The sequence below is a fragment of the Scyliorhinus canicula genome, chromosome 4 (assembly GCF_902713615.1).
Source record: "Scyliorhinus canicula chromosome 4, sScyCan1.1, whole genome shotgun sequence".
In the NCBI taxonomy this organism is placed as follows: domain Eukaryota; kingdom Metazoa; phylum Chordata; class Chondrichthyes; order Carcharhiniformes; family Scyliorhinidae; genus Scyliorhinus; species Scyliorhinus canicula.
The window spans coordinates 6,978,053-6,995,243 of record NC_052149.1 but is presented as its reverse complement, the minus strand read 5'-3'; the positions used below and the strand labels follow the sequence as shown (position 1 = coordinate 6,995,243).

Below are 17,191 nucleotides of genomic sequence, written 5' to 3'. Positions count from 1 at the left end.
CCCTCACAGTAATGTTGTTCAGTGAGCAGTGTGTCAGCAACAGAATCTGCAGACTGGATGTGTTCATTAACCCTTCCTGATGCCCTACCCTGGGGACAATTGTAGTCATAGGAAATACAGATATCATGATGTGTTTAATTATGTCCCTCCTCACTGTAGCTGACTGCTTTATGTTTTTCCCAGGTCCTTGTCTTTGATTTTGGAGGAACGGATTATCAACATTATGATTGGTCTAAGATCACAGCAGTTGTAATCACTCATAGTTATAACCGACGTCTCTTGTGTGCTGCTCATGAACATAATGTTCGAGTTATCATGAAAGGTAACACATTTTAGTAAAGCTCAAATAGGTGCGGTTCTGTTTCCTGATGCAAACTGTATTATTGAAGAGCCAGAGAAAGGAACATGAAGTTTACAGGTTCAGGCTTAAGTGGAGACTCACCCCTGGCACGGACAGGCTGGGCCAAATGGACTATTTTTGTGCTGTATCATTTATGTCATTCTAGGTTACTGGTATTCTTGATGTCGGAATGTTAAAATTCCCCTCTGGCCCTTAACCTGCTATTATTCAATATTCAGCATTCCGGGAGGGATTCTCCGACACCCCGCCGGGTCAGAGAATCGCCGGGGGGCAGTGTGAATCCCGCCCTCGCCGGCTGCCGAATTCTCCAGCGCCGGGGGGGGGGGGGGGGGGGGGGGGGGGGGGGGAGAATCGTGCCAAACCGGTTGGGGGACGTTGGCAGCTCCCCCCCCCCCCCCCCCCCAGCTATTTTCCGGCCTGCGATGGGCCGAGTGGCCGCCTGTTTTCGGCCGGTCCCCCGGCGCAAATTACAGCAGGCGTACCGGCTGGACCTGGCTCTGTGGGCGGCCACCGGGGTCCTCAGGGGGGCGTGGAGGGATGTGGCCCGGGGGGGGTGGGGTGGGGGGGGGTGCCCCCATGGTGACCTGGCTCGCGATCGGGGCCCACCGATCCGCGGGTAGTCCTGCATCGTCGGGGCACTCTATTCCTCCGCGTCGGCCGCTGTAACAGTCCGGGCAGAGATTAACCCACCCAGCGCATGCGCTGGGATGATGCCAGCACTTGCTGGCGCTCCCGCGCGTGCGCCGACTCGCGCCGGCCGGTGGAGGCCCTTCGACGCTGGTTGGCGTGGCGCCAAGTCCCTTCCCCACTGGCTGGCACGGCGCCAAACACTCCGGCGCAGGCCTAGCCCCTGAAGGTGCGGAGGATTCCACAACTTCGGGGTGGCCCGATACCGGAGTGGTTCACGCCACTCCTCGGCGCCGGAGTGGCCCGCCCCGCCGGTTCGCGAAGAATCCCGCAATCCATCTTTGTGAAGTAAAAACATTCATCTACATCCACCTCTTATCCTAATTTTCCTTCTTGTTGGTCAAGTTTTGCACACTTTGATGACAATCTTTTCCATTCATCAATCTTAATGCGGCCCCTGTGAAGAGGAATTTTATTGTGTTGAAGGTATATAAATGCAAGCCGGTGCATTTATTGATGTTCCTCGCATTTATCATAGAATTTACAGTGCAGAAGGAGGCCATTCGGCCCATCAAGCCTGCACCGGTTCTTGGAAAGAGCACCCTACCCAAGGTCAACACCTCCACCCTATTCCCATAACCCAGTAACCCCACCCAACACTAAGGGCAATTTTGGACACTATTGGCAATTTATCATGGCCAATCCACCTAACTTGCACATCTTTGGACTGTGGGAGGAAACCGGAGGACACGGAGGAAACCCCCGCAGACACGGGGAGAACGTGCAGACTCCGCACAGACAGTGACCCAAGCTACAATCGAACCTGGGACCCTGGAGCTGTGAAGCATTTGTGCTATCCACAATGCGGTCTGTCTCTGTGAACTCAGTGCAGAGTAATAAGGACTATTGGCGACATCTCTGTTTTGCAGCTTCTAATATATATTGCTGTTTAATTTTCAGATGACATTACATCATGTTTAGGGCAGCATGGTAGCATGGTGGTTAGCATAAATGCTTCACAGCTCCAGGGTCCCAGGTTCAGTTCCCGGCTGGGTCACTGTCTGTGCAGAGTCTGCACGTCCTCCCCGTGTGTGCGTGGGTTTCCTCCGGGTGCTCCGGTTTCCTCCCACAGTCCAAAGATGTGCGGGTTAGGTGGGTTGGCCATGCTAAATTGCCCTTAGTATCCTAAAAAATAAGGTTAATGGGGGGGGGGGGTTACTGGTATAGAGTGGATAGGGTTGGCTTGAGTAGGGTGATGATTGGTCGGCACAACATCGAGGACCGAAGGGTCTGTTCTGTGCTGTACTGTTCTATGTTCTATAGTTAATTAATTTTTTTTTTTAGAAATCTGATGGAACTATCAAGTTAAACTGCAGCCTAACCCACAAAAGCTTCCTCATAGGACAACCTCCCCAAACCAGGTATTAGTTCAATAAATAAAAGCAAAGGGCACGATTCTCCGTGCTCACGACGCGTCGGAGAATAGCGGGCGGTGTAAATTTTTACGGCCACGCTGGTCCGACGCCCTCCCACTATTCCCCCCCCCCCCCCCCCCCCCCCCACCCCCCCCGGCCGATGGGCCGATTTCCAAGGCCTTTTCGGTCGTTTTTACGAACTAAAAACACACCTGGTCTGACGTTCGTATAAACGGCCATAAAGTCCCGTTCTGGGGAACCATGGCACCGATTGGTACGGCCGCACCACGGCCATGCCAAGGGTGCCATGGGCACCGATCGCGGACAGCGGGTACTTACCCCGCGCACCCTTTCTCCCTCCGCCGCCCCGATGGATCCATCCGCGGGGCTTCTGAGGGGCATAACGGACCGCGCATGCATGGGTTTCACGCATATGCGCGATGACATCATCCACGCATGCGCGGATGGAGTAGTCCAATCCCGCATGCGCGGCTGACGTCATCATATGCGTCAGCCGTCGCTAACTTTGGCTCGCGTGCTTAGCGAAATTCGTTAAGGCCGCGATGCCGGAATTCACGGCCGCGCGATGCTAGCCCTGACCGGGGAGCAGAATCGGTTCCTGGTCAGGGGCGCAGAGGCTGCTGTCAAACACGGCCGTTTTCGTGGCAGCGTTCACGACCAGCCGCCTTTGGGGAGAATCGCGGCCAAAATATTCCAGCTGCTGGTAATCTGAAATAGAAACAGGAATCTCTGGATTAGCTCAGCCGGTCTGCGAGTACTTGTGGATAGTAACAAAGTTAATGGGGCAAATTCTCAGTTGGCGAGATTCTCCGTTCCGCAGGTAGGGTTTCCTGGCCGCTGGGGTGGCCACAATGGGAAATTCCTGTGACTAGCAGGAAGAATCTCACTGCCGCCGGGGCCCCGCCATCAAAGAACATGCAGCTGGGGAGGGGGCCAATTAACCACAATTTTTCAGATCTTAATGATCCTTCAACAAAAAGTAAACCTTCTCTGAACTGATCCGATGCATTAACATCCATCCTTAAACAAGGAGATTAATACTGTACACAATACTCTAGGTAGGGTCTCTCCAATAATTGAATAAGAAAAGCACAACCTCCCCACTTTTATATTCACTTACCTTTGTGACAAATGGGAAAATTCCTAATTAGTTGCTGTACTTGCATGCTATTAGTCTTTTGCGATTAAATACTAGGACCCCGAGATGTCTCAGCAACTCAGAGCTTTGTAATCTCTCACCATGTAGATATTATGCTATTTTTCTGCTGCCAAATGGACAATTTCCCACTTTCTACCATTGTGCTTCATTTGCCAAGTCTTTGCCCACTCACTTAATCTAACTCGATCACTTTGTAGCCTCTTTGTGTCTTCTTCACATCTAACTATCACACCTATCTTTGTGCCATCAGCAAATTTCGCTCCGAGATCTTCAAGGTCTCCATCCAAGTCATTTACCTAAATACGAACGGCTGAGGCTACAGCACTGATCCCTGTGGCACATCACTCATAACAACTTTGCCTACCAGAAAAAGATACATTTATGCCTACCCTCTGTTTCCTTTCAGCTGGGCGGTCTTCAATCCATGCCAACATCTTATCCCACCCCACACGATGAGCTTTTATATCTGCCAGCAAACTTTGACAGGCACCTCATCAAATGCCTTCTGGAAATCAAAGTACATAGCCACTGGATGCCCTTTATCCACAGAATGTGCAACTTCTTCAAATAATTCCAGTAAATTGGTTAGACTTCGCTTTCACAAAACATTATTGAATCTGTCTGATCACCCTGAATTTTACCAAGAACTCTTCAATACATCTTGTATAGTGGCTTCTAACATTTTTCCTATGTCAGTCGTTAAGTTAACTGTCCATAGATTCCTGCTTTCTGCCTCCCTTCATCGGGACCTTGGTGGGTCGGGATTAGTGATCATATCTGCCTCAGAAACAAGAGTGTTTACACTTCAGAAATAATTAATATGCCACAAAGGGCTTAATGATATGCTGAGGATGTGGAGTGATCAATGTAAATACAAGATCAACCTACATCTCCCTGTTCTACTGGATGTTGGCAGTTCTGTTCCCTCAAACACACTGAGACACCATGTGTAACTGATGCACAAGAGGTGAGCTGTTGTTTCTTCACCATTTACCAGGAGATATACCAGCTAAATCATTGAGAAATCATAATACGATAAAGGAATGGATCAGACAGAAAGTGTATATTGCCAAAGCATCGTTTTTCGACGGCATCTATTTGGAACAGTTGCAAAAGATTAAACCTGGAACTCAGGAATATGGGGCAATGACTCAGCTGATGAATGAAACCGCACGAGTGTTCCACCGTGCAATACCTGGATCGCAGGTAAAAAAACATTTTATATTTAAAAATGCATACAAGCAATGTGGTGCTCACTGTAATTAATTTTTGAAGTGTCTGGATATATTTCTGGACAATAAATTGAAATGCTGATTTCTAACTACAGTTAATGCATCATCTGGGGGAGGTGTTGGCATTGTGGTCATATCACCAGACGAGTAATCCAGAGGACCAGGTTAATGTTCTGGAACATTTTGAATCCCGCCAAGGTGGCACATGTATGAAGCTCTTGTGATGTTTTAATTCTGTCTTTGTTGTTACACGACTGTGCTTCAAGTCTGTAACTGGACCTAATCAAAGTTTTACTGTACAAACATTTTCTACAATTTTTTGTAAATAAAATAAGAGAGGTTGAGTAGACTGGAACTGTACTCGTTGGAATTTAGAAGGATGAGGGGGGATCTTATAGAAACATTTAAAATTATGAAGGGAATAGATAGGATAGATGCGGGCAGGTTGTTTCCACTGGCGGGTGAAAGCAGAACCAAGGGACATAGCCTCAAAATAAGGGGATGTAGATTTAGGACTGAGTTTAGGAGGAACTTCTAAACCGAAAAGGGTTGTGAATCTATGGAATTCCTTGCCCAGTGAAGCAGTTGAGGCTCCTTCATTAAATGTTTTAAGGTAAAGATAGATAGTTTATTGAAGTATAAAGGGATTAAGGGTTGTGGTGTTCGGGCCGGAAAGTGGAGCTGAGTCCACAAAAGATCAGCCATGATCTCATTGAATGGCGGAGCAGGCTCGAGGGGCCAGATGGCCTACTCCTGATCCTGGTTCTTAGGTTCTTATGTTCTAAGACCACGATTGCAATTTCATTCCGTTACTCAATCCACAATTTAAACAAAAGCTGGTCTTGGAAACAGTGACAATGCCTTGATTCACTGGTCCATCTGTTTCACTGATGCCTTTTAGTGAAGGAAATCAGGCATCCTTATCTGGTTGTTCCTACAGCTGTCATAGAATTTACAGTGCAGAAGGAGGAGGAGGCCATTTGACCCATCGAGTCCACACCAGCTCTTTGAAAGAACGCCCTACCCAAGCCCACACCTCCACCCTATCCCCATATCCCAGTAACTTCATCCAACTCCAAGGGAAATTTTGGAAACTAAGGGCAATTTAGCATGGCCAGTTCACCTAACTTGCCATTTTGAACTGTGGGAGGAAACCGAAGCATCCGGAAGAAACCCATGCACACACGGGGAGAACGTGCAGACTCCGCACAGTCACCCAAGCCGGGAATCGAACCTGGGAACCTTGAGCTGTGAAACAATTGTGCTAACCACTGTGCTACCCCCCCCCCCCCACCCCACCCCCATGTGTTGCCCACAGTGGTTAACTCAGAACTGCCTCTGAAATAGTTTAGCAAGCTAGGCAATTTTATCATAACTGCTACAATTTAATTTAATAATCTTTATTGTCACAAGTAGGCTTACATTAACAGTGCACTGAAGTTACTGTGAAAAGCCCCGAGTCGCCACATTCCGGCACCTGTTCAGGTACACTGAGGGACAATTCAGAATTTCCAAATGACTAACAGCACATCTTTCGGGACTTGTGGGAGGAAACTGGAGCACCCGGAGGAAACCCACGCAGACACGGAGAGAACGTGTAGACTCCGCGCAGACAGTGACCCAAACCGGGAATTGAACCTGGGACACTGGTGCGGTGAAGCAACAGTGCTACCCACTGTGCTGCCATGCTGCACCAAAGTCTAGACAAAAGAATGGAACCAGGCTGGCTTCAACCTAGGCACCGGAAACGACATTGGCAAGTCCAGCCCTGTTGACCCTCCAATGTCCTACTTACTGAGATATGGGGGCTTGTGCCAAATTGAGAGATTTGTCTCATAGATGAGTCACACAATACCCATGGTCATGCTCACACAGTCATACCTTACGGACAATATCCTAGACACCACCATCAGCATCCCTGGGTTTGTCTTATTGCAGCAGCAAGACATTCCCACCAGAGGTGGTGGCACGGTAGTATACAGACAGGTTGCGGTTTCCCTGAACGTTTTCAACATTGACACTGGAGCCCATGGACTCTGATGGGTGAAGTCAAACATGGGCAAGGAAACCTTCTGCCTATTAAGAGTACATACATGCCTCGCAAACCCACCCGCAACCACTCATTAATGAACCTGTGCTCCTCCATATTGAATACCACTTGGAGCAAGCACTGAGGATGGTAAAGTTACAGAATGCACTCTGGGTGGAGGACTTCAATGTCCATCTCCACGAGTTGCTTAGTAGCATCACCATTGTCCAAACTGGCTTCGTCCAAAAGGACATAGCTCCAAGCCTGGGCCTGCGGCATGCCATGAGGGATCCAACAAGAGGAAAAAATATATTTAATCTCATCTTCTCCGAATCACCTGTGACCAATCCACCTTACCTGCACACCAGGAGGCAACCTATGCAGATACAGGAAAAAAATGCAAACTTCACACAGAGTCACCCGAGGTTGAATCGAGTCCTGGTCCCTGGCGCTGTGAGGCAGCAGTGCTGACCACTGTGCCACCGTGCCGCCCCCAAATGGCTGGAGTGATGCCGAACACAATGGTTGCGGTGACTGGAAATCGGTTATTTCAGCTCCAGTACATCACTGCAGGAGTTCCTCAGGGTTCTGATCTAAGCCCAACCATCTTCAGCTGCTTCGTCAATAACCATCCCTCAATTAGAAGGTCAGATTTGGGAAGGTTTGCTGAAGCTTGCACAGTCACCATTTGAGACTCCTCAGATGCTGAAGCTGTCTGTGTGCTTCTACAGCAAGACCTGGACAATATTCAGGCTTGGGCTGGACAAGTAGCAGTAATATTCACACACAACTTTCCGGCAACGCGTATCTCCAACAAGAATAATCCAAACATCTCCCCTTGATATTTAATTACATTACTATTGTTGAATCCCCCTCTATCATCACTCTTTGCGCTATCATTGACCTGGAACTGAACTCGTCCAGCCATCTAAATAGCGACACCAGCTACAAGATACAAGTCAGGAATTTGATGGAATACTCTGTATTTGGCTGGATGAGGACAACTCCAACAACGCTCAGGCAGTTTGACGTCATCCAGGACAAGGCAGCCCGTTTGATTAGCACTCCATCTGCCACCTTCAGCATGTACATCAGCCACTATCAGTCCACAATGGCAGCAATACCTAGCGTCTACAATATACACTGTATGAACTCACCAATGCTCCATCGACAATAATTTCAATACCCAAGACCTCTACCACTCAGGACAAGGGCAGCAAATGCATTAGAAAATCCCCACCTGCAGGTTCACCTCCAAGAGTCTCACCATCTTGACTTGAACACATAACGTTGTTCCTTCATTGGGTCAAAATTCTGGAACCCCCTCCCTAACAGCACCATGGGTGTACCTACACCACATGTAATGCAGCAGTTCCAAAAGGCAGCTCACCACAATTAGGGATGTGCAGTGAAAATGGTCCTGTAGCTGCATAGTCTGTGAACAAATATACCATCTATATATCTCAGTTAAAACGCTCCTTGGATCATTGCTGAGGATGAGATAGTTTACATTGAGTGGCCTTCAGCTAGATATTCAGCAGACCTGGTGTTGCAACCCTGATAATCCAAAATCATACAATTTGATTGAGGCATATTGGTCGCTGTAGTATCTGACAAGACCATTGATCACCAAAGTTAGAGCAACAAATAAAGGTTTATTCGGGTAAATAACTATATTCAGGAGTGAAGTAAAGGCTACCGTTCCCCATGACTTCAGAGTCCAGGAAAACCCGTGCTCAGGCCCCGGATTCATGCTCTCCGGCTCAATTGACCAAATTAGTCACATGAACCATCAAGAGCTTGACCCTTAAAGGAGCAAACTACCACTACCATTCTACTCACCTGGCCAGGTTGTTCCTCCTGTCCTGCCTGGACCTGGTCAGCCACTCCACCACTTTTGTAACCTCCAGATCTTGGTCCTTTTGAACGGGATGCAGTTCCGAGTGGAACTTCTGGCACTGCAGATCTGCTGGCATTTGATGGAGCAGCTGATCTCAGAGATGGAGTTTGGCCCACATGGAGTTTTATTTTAGAGCAATTAATGCCCCTCTAAGGGTTAAATAGCTGTGGTGCGATGTTCTGGAGTCGGGGAAGCTCACTCCCAGGAACCAGGGTGGACGGGATTTGGCACAGTTTTACGTCAAGCCCACTTTATTCCCAAAATGATTGTGTACCATTCTATTGAAGCACAAACACTGTATAACTGCTAACCTGTTAACTTCACAGCTCTAATCACCATGCACCGATACTATGAATAGCAGTTACAGTCAAGATGTGGTTTGAGATTAAATTAACATTTTATATATTCTTGGCCATCAGGTTTCAATAAATGTGCCCTGGTCTCCTCATTGCGGTGATGGCCCATGTTATGACTATGTACCAATTGCAAGATCCTGTGACTTCTTATTTGTGATGAACCATTCATATGCAGAGTGAAATGGGCGATGAGGGTTTTGCAAAAGCAAATGCTCCCTATGACCATACTTATTCAGGTACGTCCAACTAAACATTTTGGTAAGAGTGTCCGGCCTTTATCAATATTAGCCTAAAATGGTCATATTTTTGTCCATTTAGGTCTTTCTGCTTATATTAATCTGGGTATTGATTCCAGAAAGCTGGTAATGGGAGTTCCATGGTATGGTAGCGACTACCGTTGCAAGCATTCTATGAGGTAAGGACAAATAAATAATTTGCATTGCACACAGAATAGGAGTGAATTAGATCATCTGAAATCCATTCTCCGGGCAGTTAATTGGGTGAAGGTAGCTCAATGTAATATCACTGAGCCAGTGACCAGAGCTAATGTTGCTAGGGGCCGGGAGCCAAGTCCCACCCAGGTAGCTGGTAGAATCTAAATTCAATATACTTTGGAAGCAAAAGCTTAATTGCTCTCTGAGGGGCCCAGCACGTCACACAGTTCAAGGAATGAATTAGGGATAGGCAACAAATGCTGGCCTTGTCGTGATGCTCACACCACATAGAATTTACAGTGCGGAAGAAGGTCATTTGGCCCATCACAGTCAGCACCGGCCCCTCGTAAAGAGTATCCTACTTAAGCCCACGCCTTCCACCCTATCCCTGTAACGCCAGTAACCCCACCTAACCTTTATAGACACTGAGGGCAATTTATCATGGCCAATCCACCTAACCTGCACATCTTTAGACTGTGGGAGGAACCTACGCAGACACGGGGATAAAGTGTAAACGCCACACAGTCACCCGAGGCCGGAATTGATAATAATCGCTTATTGTCACAAGTAGGCTGCAATGAAGTTACTGTGAAAAGCCCCTAGTCGCCACATTCCGGCACCTGTTCAGTCAAGAAGGCATACGGCATGCTTGCCTTCATAGAACATAGAACGATACAGCGCAGTACAGGCCCTTCGGCCCTCGATGTTGCACGACATGGAAAAAAAAAACTAAAGGCCATCTAACCTACACTATGCCCTTATCATCCATATGCTTATCCAATAAACTTTTTAAATGCCCTCAATGTTGGCGAGTTCACTACTGTTGCAGGTAGGGCATTCCACGGCCTCACCACTCTTTGCGTAAAAAACCCACCTCTGACCTCTGTCCTATATCTATTACCCCTCAATTAAGGCTATGTCCCCTCGTGCTAGCCACCCCATCCACGGGAGAAGGCTCTCGCTGTCCACCCTATCTAACCCTCTGATCATTTTGTATGCCTCTATTAGTCACCTCTTAACCTTCTTCTCTCTAACGAAAACAACCTCAAGTCCATCAGCCTTTCCTCATAAGATTTTCCCTCCATACCAGGCAACATCCTGGTAAATCTCCTCTGCACCCGTTCCAAAGCTTCCACGTCCTTCCTATAATGAGGCGACCAGAACTGTACTGCAATACTCCAAATGCGGCCGTACTAGAGTTTTGTACAACTGCAACATGACCTCATGGCTCCGGAACTCAATCCCTCTACCAATAAAGGCCAACACACCATAGGCCTTCCTCACAACCCTATCAACCTGGGTGGCAACTTTCAGGGATCTATGTCCATGGACACCGAGATCCCTCTGCTCATCCACACTACCAAGAATTTTACCATTAGCCAAATATTCCGCATTCCTGTTATTCTTTCCAAAGTGAATCACCTCACACTTCTCCACATTAAACTCCATTTGCCACCTCTCAGCCCAGCTCTGCAGCTTATCTATGTCCTCTGTAACCTGCAACATCCTTCCGCACTGTCTACAACTCCACCGACTTTAGTGTCGTCCTGCAAATTTACTCACCCATCCTTCTGCGCCCTCCTCTAGGTCATTTATAAAAATGACAAACAGCAATGGCCCCAGAACATATCCTTGTGGTACGCCACTCGTAACTGAACTCCATTCTGAACATTTCCCATCAACTACCACTCTCTGTCTTCTTTCAACTAGCCAATTTCTGATCCACATCTCTAAATCACCCTCAATCCCAGCCTCCGTATTTTCTGCAATAGCCGACCGTGGGGAACCTTATCAAACGCTTTACTGAAATCCATATACACCACATCAACTGCTCTACCCTCGTCTACCTGTTCAGTCACCTTCTCAAAGAACTCGATAAGGTTTGTGAGGCATGACCTACCCTTCACAAAACCATGCTGACTATCCCTAATCATATTATTCCTATCTAGATGATTATAAATCGTATCTTTTATAATCCTCTCCAAGACCTTACCCACCACAGACGTTAGGCTCAACGGCCTATAGTTACCGGGGTTATCTCTACTCCCCTTCTTGAACAAAGGGACCACATTTGCTATCCTCCAGTCCTCTGGCACTATTCCTGTAGCCAATGATGACCTAAAAATCAAAGCCAAAGGCTCAGCAATCTCTTCCCTGGCTTCCCAGAGAATCCTAGGATAAATCCCATCCGGCCCCGGGGACTTATCTATTTTCACCTTGTCCAGAATTGCCAACACTTCTTCCCTACGCACCTCAATGCCATCTATTCTAATAGCCTGGGTCTCAGCATTCTCCTCCGCAATATTATCTTTTTCTTGAGTGAATACTGACGAAAAGTATTCATTTAGTATCTCGCTTATTTCCTCAGCCTCCACACACAACTTCCCACCACTGTCCTTGACTGGCCCTACTCTTACCCTAGTCATTCTTTTATTCCTGACATACCTATAGAAAGCTTTTGGTTTTCCTTGATCCTACCTGCCAAAGACTTCTTATGTCCCCTCCTTGCTCGTCTCAGCTCTCTCTTTAGATCCTTCCTCGCTTCCTTGTAACTATCAAGCGCCCCAACTGAAACTTCATGCCTCATCTTCACATAGGCCTCCTTCTCCTCTTAACAAGAGATTCCACTCTTTGGTAAACCACGGTTCCCTCGCTCGACCCCTTCCTCCCTGCCTGACTGGTACGTACTTATCAAGAACATGCAATAGCTGTTCCTTGAACAAGCTCCACATATCCAGTGTGCCCAACCCTTGCAGCCTACTTCTCCAACCAACACATCCTAAGTCATGTCTAATGGCATCATAATTGCCCTTCCCCCAGCTATAACTCTTGCCCTGCGGGGTATACTTATCCCTTTCCATCACTAACGTAAAGGTCACTGAATTGTGGTCACTGTTTCCAAAGTGCTCACCTACCTCCAGATCTAACACCTGGCCTGGTTCATTACCCAAAACCAAATCCAATGTGGCCTCGCCTCTTGTTGGCCTGTCAACATATTGTGTCAGGAAACCCTCCTGCACACATTGTACAAAGAACGACCCACCTAATGTACTCGAACTATATCTTTTCCAGTCAATATTTGGAAAGTTAAAGTCTCCCATAACAACTACCCTGTTACTTTCGCTCTTTTCCAGAATCATCTTCGCCATCCTTTCCTCTACATCCCTAGAACTATTAGGTGGCCTATAGAAAACTCCCAACAGGGTGACCTCTCCTTTCCTGTTTCTAACCTCAGCCCATACTACCTCAGAAGAAGAGTCCCCATCTAGCATCCTTTCCGCCACCGTAATACTGTCCTTGACTAGCAGCGCCACACCTCCCCCTCTTTCGCCCCCTTCTCTGAGCTTACTAAAACACCTAAACCCCGGAAACCTGCAACAACCATTCCTGTCCCTGCTCTATCCATGTCTCTGAAATGGCCACAACGTCGAAGTCCCAGGTACCCACCCATGCTGCCAGTTCCCCTACCTTATTTCGTATACTCCTGGCATTGAAGTAGACACACTTCAAACCACCTACCTGAACACTGGCACCCTCCTGCGAAGTCAAATCTGTGCTCCTGACCTCTATACTCTCAATCTCCCGTACCCCAAAACTACAATCCAGGTTCCCATGCCCCTGCTGAATTAGCCAGGGCATTGAGTATGTGAATTGGCAAGTCATGTTGCAGCTGTATAGAACCTTAGTTAGGCCACACTTGGAGTATATTGTTCAATTCTGGTCGCCACACTAGCAGAAGGATGTGGAGGCTTTAGAGAGATTTTGCAGAAGAGATTTACCAGGGTGCTGCCTGGTATGGAGGGCATTAGCTATGAGGAGCGGTTGAATAAACTCGGTTTGTTCTCACTGGAACGACGGAGGTTGAGGGGCGACCTGATAGAGGTCTACAAAATTATGAGGGGCATAGACAGAATGGATAGTCAGAGGCTTTTCCCCAGGGTAGAGGGATCAGTTACTAGGGGACATAGGTTTAAGGTGCGAGGGGCAAGATTTAGAGTAGATGTACGAGGCAAGTTTTTCTCACAGAGGATAGTAGGTGTCTGGAACTCGCTGCCGGAGGAGGTGGTGGAAGCAGGGACATTTAAGGGGCAGCTGGACAAATACATGAATAGGATGGGAATAGAGGGATACCCCCCAGAAAGTGTAGAAGATTTTAGTTTAGACGGGCAGCGTGGTCGGCACGGGCTTGGAGGGCCGAAGGGCCTGTTCCTGTGCTGTACTTTTCTTTGTTCTTTGTTTGTTCTTTGTTCTTTGAGGAAGTAACGAGGAAGTTAGACAAAGGAGACCAATGGACGTGATTTATTTAGATTTCCAGAAGGCCTTGACAAAGTGCCGCAGAGGAGACTTAAATGTGATAAGAGCCCGTGGTGTTAAGGGTAAGATCCTGGCATGGATAGAGGATTGGCTGACTGGCAGAAGGCAGAGTGGGGATAAAGGGGTCTTTTTCAGGATGGCAGCCGGTGACTAGTGCTGTGCCTCAGGGGTCGGTGCTGAGACCACAACTTTTCACAATATAAATTGATGATCTGAAAGAAGGAACTGAAGGCACTGTTGCTAAGTTTGCAGATTGTACAAAGATCTATAGAGGGACAGGGAGTATTGAAGAAGTAGGCAGTTTGCAGAAAGATTTGGACAGGCTAGGAGAGTGGGCAAAGAAGTGGCAGATGGAATACAATGTGGAAAAGTGTGTGGTTAAGCACTTTGGAAGGAGAAATGGAGGGATAGATTATTTTCAAAATGCGGAAATGCTTCGGATAACAGAAGCACAAAGGGACTTGGGAGTCCTTGTTCACGATTCTCTTAAGGTTAATGTGTCGGTTCAGTCGGCACTTAGGAAGGCAAATGTAATGTTAGCATTTATGTCAAGGGGGCTAGAATACAAGACCAGAGATGTACTTCTGAGGCTGTATGCGGCTCTGGTCAGACCCCATTTGGAGTATTGTGAGCAGTTTTGAGCCCCATATCTAAGGAAGGATGTGCTGGCCTTGGAAAAGGTCCAGATGAAGTTTACAAGAATGAACTCTAGAAAGAAGAACTTGTCATATGAGGAACAGTTGAGGACTCTGGGTCTGTACTCGGAGTTTTGAAGGATGACGGGGATCTTATTAAAACTTACAGGATACTGCGAGGCCTGGATAGAGTGGATGTGGAGAGTATGTTTCCACTTGTCATAAAAACTAGAATCAGAGGACACCATCTCAGACTAAAGGGACAATCCTTTAAAACAGACATGAGGAGGAATTTCTTCAGCCAGAGGGTGGTGAATCTGTGGAACTCTTTGCCGCAGAAGGCTGTGGAAGCCAAATTACTGAGTGTCTTTAAGGCAGAGATAGATAGGTTCTTGATTAATAAGGGGATCAGGGGTTATGGGGAGAGGGAAGGGGAATGGGGATGAGTAAAATATCAGCCGTGATTGAATGGCGGAGGGGACCCGATGAGCCGAGAGGCCTAATTCTGCTTCTATGTCTTATGGTCTTAACGGTTGGAAGGCTGATTCTCCAGCACCTCCTCAACCGGGATTGGTGCAGGTATTTTCCAGCATGGCCCTGACGCGGTGGAGATGCCTCCCAAAGGACCATCGGAAGGTCCCCTCCCCCTCATGGTGCAAATCTTGCCCCCCTCCCTCACCCAACTGCTTTCTGCTGTGACAAAGAAAAAGTCAAAGCACTTCGCTACTTTTAACATCGTGAGGAGATTTCAATCATATCAAGGGTGTTTATCAATATTGTGGTTCGCATCAAAGAAAGATAAGAGATGTATTCAAGCATGAACGGAAAGATCCGCCAAGCAGCTGTCCCTGCAGTGATAATAATGGCAATGACTGGCTAATACAATGTATTGCTGTGTGAAATTGAATGTAAGATCTGTATTTGAAAGCCTGGCGAGGGATTTCAAACCCTTTGAAGTGTACTTGCCTTTTAAGGAAGCTACTGACACTTGTAAATAGCTGCTGGAATTAATGAGAGGACAGAGGGGCTCAAGCAGTTCTGAAGTTTAAAAAGTTTAGTTTAAGATTGGGATGGGCCCAGAGGGGCAGCTGCTCTCAATACATTGAGGTTAGAACTGTCTGTAGACAGGCTAGCAGGTTCCTTACAAACAATTTAGTTAAAGATTAAACTGGGGTCAGACCAGAGCAGCTGATCTCAAGACAGTGAGTTAAAAACTGGCCTGTGAATGGGATAGGACTTTTGTCTCAGCGTCATTTGTCAGGAAAGGCTAAGTGAAAATGCAGTGATTTTTCATTCTGCTGCCTGGACTGCTCATCAGGGGCTGGATTCTCCCCTACCTGGCGGGAGGGTTGGGGGGGGGGGGGGGGGGGGGGCGGTCCCGCTGGGATGGAGTGGTGTGAACCACTCCGGCGTCGGGCAGCTCTAAAGGTGCGGATTTCTCTGCACCTTTAGGGACCAGGCCCTCACGTGGAGGGGCTTGATCCATGCCGGAGTGGTTCCTGTCCCGCCGGCTAGCGTGGCAGGCCTTTGACTCCACGCCAGTTAGGGCTGGCGGAAGTCCGCGCATGCGGCGGTGCGTCAGCTGCTGCTGACGTCATCCCCGCGCATGCGCATGCGCGGGGGTCACTTCCGGGTCGGCCATCACGGAGGCTATGGCCGAAGCGGAAGGAAAAGAGTGCCCCCCACACCACAGGCATGCACGCGGATTAGTGGACGCTAATCGCGGGCCAGGCCACCGTGGGGGCACCCCCCAGGGCCAGATCACTCCGTGCCACCCTTAGGACCCCAGAGCCCGCTCGCGCCGCCAGTCCCGCCGGTAACGGTGGTGGTTTGATTCACACTGGCGGGACAGGCATTACAGCAGCGGGACTTCGGCCCATCGCAGGCCGGAGAATCGCGGGGGGGGGGGGGGGGGGGGGCGCTGACTGGCGCGATATCCGGTGCCAGAGAATTTGGCAGCCATCGGGGGCTTGATTCGCGCCGCCCCTCTCCCCCCCCCCCCGGTGATTATCCGACCCGGCCCGGGGGGGGGCGGGGGGGGGGTGTTGGAGAATCCAACCCCAGGTTTCAGATATGGGTTTCAGATGGGAGGTCTGGTGGGGGATCTGATGGGGTGTTTCTGTTGGGGGTCTGATGGGAGCATCTAATGAGGGGTCAGTGGAAATGTTGGGTCGCCCTCATATGTGCATGATGTGGGGGGTGGGGGTGATCCGTTATTGCCATGGTGTTGGGCAGGAGGATGTCCCTACTTCTCAGCAGGATTTGGATTGTGGGTAAGGGGGCCCAGCTGCCGGACCTCAGCATCAGGCTCTCAGAATGGTGGCCGAGTAGCCTGGAATCTGAAAGCTCTCCTGTAATATTCTTTTAAAATACAGTAGCCAATTTTTTTTTCTAATTAAGGGGCAATTTAGCGTGGCCAATCCACCTGCGCTGCACATCTTTGGGTTGTGGGAGTGAAGCACACGTAGCACGGGGAGAACATGCAAACTCCACGCGGACAGTGGCCTGAGCCGTGACCGAACCTGGCACTTCTGCGCCATGAGGCTGTAGCGCTAACCATTGCGCCACCGTGCTGCCCGGTTTTAAATACAGTTATGAGATTCAGGAATGCTTGCTGGAAAGACATTTCTTGGACACACCACTTTGAGAAAGTGATTTCCTTCAGGGACCAGCTGTTTTTTCTTGCCTGTCTCAACTTACTTGTTTAA

The 17,191-nt window shown here is 48.4% G+C and overlaps 1 protein-coding gene across 1 annotated transcript in view; it reads left to right on the top strand.

Moving 5' to 3' along the window:
* The window catches only part of LOC119964330 (di-N-acetylchitobiase-like), a 44,640-nt gene that overhangs the window by 988 nt on the left and 26,461 nt on the right, over positions 1-17,191 (top strand). The window lies entirely within an intron of this gene.